Genomic DNA, 5,265 nt, shown 5'->3' with positions numbered 1-5,265 from the left:
TGTTTTTTAATCTACAGGACACAAGGTGTCTGTTTTTCCTCTTTGAAGCAGCAATTTGGAAGCGGCTGCCGTTTTCACATTCAGGTCTGAAATGATCAAAATTGATCTTTATCAGATGGGGGAATGACTGGTCTGTCTGTGTATGGTTGAAAAGGAAGTCTGATGTGAGAATGACTGGTCTGTCTGTGTATGGTTGAAAAGGAAGTCTGATGTGAGAATGAAGTTTGGTGTGAGGAATTTACAGGCAGCGAATGAAGAGGATGGGAGTTGGAAAAATAAGTTCTACAAAGATGACAAAAGACGACCCTTATAGCAGAAATACGGCTTGTGCTTTGTGTGGACTATGTTAGCGTTTGAACATATGGTGCGGGATGATAGAAGTGATGGAACGAAAGGAGAACGAGTGATGGTGTATCATTCCTGTAATGGAACGGTATGGTATGAAGCAGAGCAAGATGGTGGTAAGACGCTGACACAGACACAACAACTACTGTTAAATCTGAAGTGTAAACAACCGACACAGGTGAACACTTGGGTGACAATTTTCAACTGGACTCAACAATGGCTTGATTTGTTAGATAAATTGGCCAAGGAAAGTGCAGCCAATTGGATTCGGCCTTTCCACTGACAAATATGGAAAAGCAAAAGCCCATTTTTGACATCCATGTTGCACAACAAAATTTTACCTGCCTAAAGTTACATGGGAGTGGCCCTGGGATTGGAAACATCCAGGAGTCATGGTGTAATGAAAATGTGTCTTTGCCAGCAGGAATACCTCTCGCTCGTGCTGATGTTTGGCTGTGGTGTGGAGAGAGAGTGTTGTACGATAGGCTTCCCCCCAATGCCTCAGGTAAGTGCGCCCTAGTAACGCTGATCATGCCAATAAGTGTGACAGCATTAGACATGGCTAGGATAAATTGGGAAGGAGTTAGACAGTGGGGAAGAATCCCCTTCCTTGGGAGGAAGAAAAGGGACATGCAAGAATGGTTGAATGCAGGAGACCCCACATACATAGATGCAATTGGAGTTCCGAGAGGGGTCCCTGATGAATACAAATTGGTGGATCAAGTGGCAGCAGGATGGGAGAGTATTTTTCTGTTTATTACAGTAAACAAAAATGTGGACCGGATTAATTATGTCCACTACAATGTCCAACGATTGGCGAACTTTACCACCTCGGCACTCCAGGCAGTGCACGAGCAATTAGCAGCCACGTCTCTTATGGCATTCCAAAATAGAATGAGTTTAGATATGGTGTTAGCTGAAAGAGGAGGAGTGTGTGGTATTTTTGGGGAGCAGTGTTGTACTCTGATCCCCAACAATACATCTCCTGATGGTCGCCTTACTAAGGCATTGGAGGGTCTGCGCACGCTAAGTAATAAAATGAAAGAGCATTCAGGCGTGGACACCAGTTGGTACTCTGACTGGTTAAACGTCTTTGGCAAATATAAAAGCTTGATTGCATCAGTATTGATGTCGATCGCAATGTTTTCCGCTATTATGGTGTTATGCGGCTGTTGTTGTATTCCATGTATCAGATCATTGACTGTTAAGACAATTGAACGCACGTTGGGGCCAATACCGCAGGGTGGTCAGTATATGATGATCCCTCAGAAGGACCCCCAGGAAGCGGAGACAGCGGTGGCCCTCCGGGAGTCCGGGATGTGAGTATGTGAAGTTAGCCTCAGGGATCTGAGGCCATGAGAAAGAATGAAATTTTATACTGATTTTCTACTAGAATGAAATTTTTTACTAATTTTTAGTTGTTTATTGATTTATAGCTCATGTTTAACAATAAAAAACAAGGTATTCGAGTGATGACCTCAGTCGTCTGAGGTCATGAGAGGGATTAAAGGAATATAAGAGTTTGTGTGCGTGGGGGTGAAATACAGGATGTGTGTGATGGACGTGGGCGTGTTAGGAATGGAATGTTGCCAACAAAGGATGCTAATTGCAGGGGGAGATGCAGAACCGTGATAAGATCAAAGTATGTTATAAACCACATTTGTTTGAGACCGTGGCGGAAAAGTACAAAACAGGAGAAGCCACCCAGTGACGCTGCGGATGAAGATCGGCCAATGAAAAGCAAGCTAAAGTTAAACTGCAGAAAACACATAGCCAATAGAATAATGCCAGGATGCCTTTGTTTCTGTGTCATTTAAATATTGTGTAGTATAACTATTCACTGGGGCAACTCGGATGAGACGACTACGTTGGTTGCTTGAGACAGAGACGTATAGAATTGTATGGGTAGGGACCCGGGACCCCAGCTGTGATGTATTAGATTTGAGTGTTAGGAATAAATCCACTCGTGTGTGAAAATGCCGGCTTCCTGATACCTTTCTATTGCAGAACGAGCATGCTATTGTTGGATGAGTGATAGTTTGGTAAGGTCACAAATTGGAGTCAGATTATTAACTTAAATTTATAATAATATAGCAATAAATTCCAACAGGGTTTCAAACTAGGGTTTTACATCAGGGTTAGGGTTTCAAACTAGGGTTTCAAATTAGGGTTAGGGTTTCAAACTAGTGTTTTACATTAGGGTTAGGGTTTCAAACTAGGGTTTTACATTAGGGTTAGGGTTTCACACTAAGGTTTTACATTAGGGTTAGGGTTACAAACTAGGGTTTTACATTAGTGTTAGGGTTTCAAACTGGGGTTTCAATTTAGTGTTAGGGTTTCAAATTAGGGTTTAACATTAGGGTTAATGCTTCAAACTAGGGTTTTACATTAGGGTTAGCGTTTCAAACTAGTGTTTTACATTAGGGTTAGTGCTTCAAACTATGGTTTTACATTAGGGTTAGGGTTTCAAACTAGGGTTTTACATTAGGGTTAGGGTTTCAAACTAGGTTTTTACATTAGGGTTAGGGTTTCAAACTAGGGTTTATCATTAGGGTTAGGGTTTCAAACTAGGGTTTTACATTAGGGTTAGGGTTTCAAACTAGGGTTTAACATTAGGGTTAGGGTTTCAAACTAGTGTTTTACTTTAGGTTTAATGCTTCAAACTAGGGTTTTACATTAGGGTTAGCGTTTCAAACTAGGGTTTTACATTAGGGTTAGTGTTTCAAACTAGGGTTTTACATTTGGGTTAGGTTTACAAACTAGGGTTTTACATTAGGGTTAGGGTTTCAAACTAGGGTTTTGCATTAGGGTTAGGGTTTCAAACTAGGGTTTATCATTAGGGTTAGGGTTTCAAACTAGGGTTTTACATTAGGGTTAGGGTTTCAAACTAGGGTTTAACATTAGGATTAGGGTTACAAACTAGGATTTTACATTAGGGTTAGGGTTACAGACTAGGGTTTTTTATGAGGGTTAGGGTTTCAAACTAAGGTTTCACATTAGAGTTAGGATTTCAAACAGGGGTTTCAAATTAGGCTTAGGGTTTCAAACAAGGGTTTCAAATTAGGGTTAAGGTTTCAAACTAGGGTTTTACATTAGGGTTAGGGTTTCAAACTAGGGTTTAACATTAGGGTTAGGGTTTCAAACTAGGGTTTCAAATTAGGGTTAGGGTTACAAACAAGGGGTTTTACATTAGGGTTAGGATTTCAAACTAGGGTTTCAAATTAGGGGTAGGGTTTCAAACTAGGGTTTTACATTAGGGTTAGGGTTTCAAACTAGGGTTTAACATTAGGGTTAGGGTTTCAAACTAGGGTTTCAAATTAGGGTTAGGGTTACAAACAAGGGGTTTTACATTAGGGTTAGGGTTTCAAACTAGGGTTTTACATTAGGGTTAGGGTTTCAAACTAGGGTTTTACATTAGGTTTAGGGTTTCAAACTAGGGTTTTACATTAGGGTTAGGGTTTAAAAACAGGGGTTAAAAATTAGGGTTAGGGTTTCACACTAGGGTTTTACATTAGGGTTAGGTTTTCAAACTAGGGTTTTACATTAGGGTTAGGGTTTCAAACAAGGGTTTTACATTAGGGTTAGGGTTTCAAAACAGTCATTTTACATTAGGGTTAGGGTTACAAACTAGGGTTTTATATTAGGGTTAGGGTTTCAAACTAGGGTTTCTAATTAGGGTTAGGGTTTCAAACTAGGGTTTTACATTAGGGTTAGGGTTTCAAACTAGGGTTTCAAATGAGGGTTAGGGTTTCAAACTAGGGTTTCAAATTAGGCTTAGGGTTTCAATCTAGGGTTTTGTTTTAGGGTTAGGGTTTCAAACAAGGGTTTTACATTAGGTTTAGGGTTTCAAACTAGGGTTTTACATTAGGGTTAGGGTTTCAAACTAGGGTTTTACATTAGGGTTAGGGTTTCAAACTAGGGTTTTAAATTAGGGTTAGGGTTTCAAACTAGGGTTTCAATTTAGGGTTAGGGTTTCAAACTAGGGTTTTACATTAGGGTTAGGGTTTCAAACTAGGGTTTTACATTAGGGTTAGGGTTTCAAACTAGGGCTTATAATTAGGGTTAGGGTTTCAAACTAGTGTTTTACATTAGGGTTAATGCTTCAAACTAGGGTTTCAAATTAGGGTTAGGGTTTCAAACTAGGGTTTTACATTAGGGTTAGGGTTTCAAACTAGGGTTTTACATTAGGGTTAGGGTTTCACACTAAGGTTTTACATTAGGGTTAGGGTTACAAACTAGGGTTTTACATTAGTGTTAGGGTTTCAAACTGGGGTTTCAATTTAGTGTTAGGGTTTCAAACTAGTGTTTTACATTAGGGTTAGTGCTTCAAACTATGGTTTTACATTAGGGTTAGGGTTTCAAACTAGGGTTTTACATTAGGGTTAGGGTTTCAAACTAGGGTTTTACATTAGGGTTAGGGTTTCAAACTAGGGTTTTACATTAGGGTTAGGGTTTCAAACTAGGGTTTCAAATTAGGGTTAGGGTTACAAACAAGGGGTTTTACATTAGGGTTAGGGTTTCAAACTAGGGTTTTACATTAGGGTTAGGGTTTCAAACTCGGGTTTAAAATTAGGGTAAGGGTTTCAAACAAGGGTTTTACATTAGAGTTAGGGTTTCAAACTAGGGTTTTACATTAGGGTTAGGGTTTCAAACTAGGGTTTTACATTAGAGTTAGGGTTACAAACTAGGGTTTTACATTAGGGTTAGGGTTTCAAACTAGGGTTTTACATTAGGGTTAGGGTTTCAAACTATGGTTTTACATTAGGGTTATTGTTACAAACTAGGGTTTTACATTAGGGTTAGGGTTTCAAACTAGGGTTTCAAATTAGGGTTAGGGTTACAAACAAGGGGTTTTACATAAGGGTTAGGGTTTCAAACTAGGGTTTTACATTAGGGTTAGGGTTTCAAACTCGGGTTTAA

The sequence above is a fragment of the Vanacampus margaritifer genome, unplaced genomic scaffold (assembly GCF_051991255.1).
Source record: "Vanacampus margaritifer isolate UIUO_Vmar unplaced genomic scaffold, RoL_Vmar_1.0 HiC_scaffold_25, whole genome shotgun sequence".
NCBI lineage: Eukaryota > Metazoa > Chordata > Actinopteri > Syngnathiformes > Syngnathidae > Vanacampus > Vanacampus margaritifer.
Note: the sequence above shows the minus strand (reverse complement) of the source record.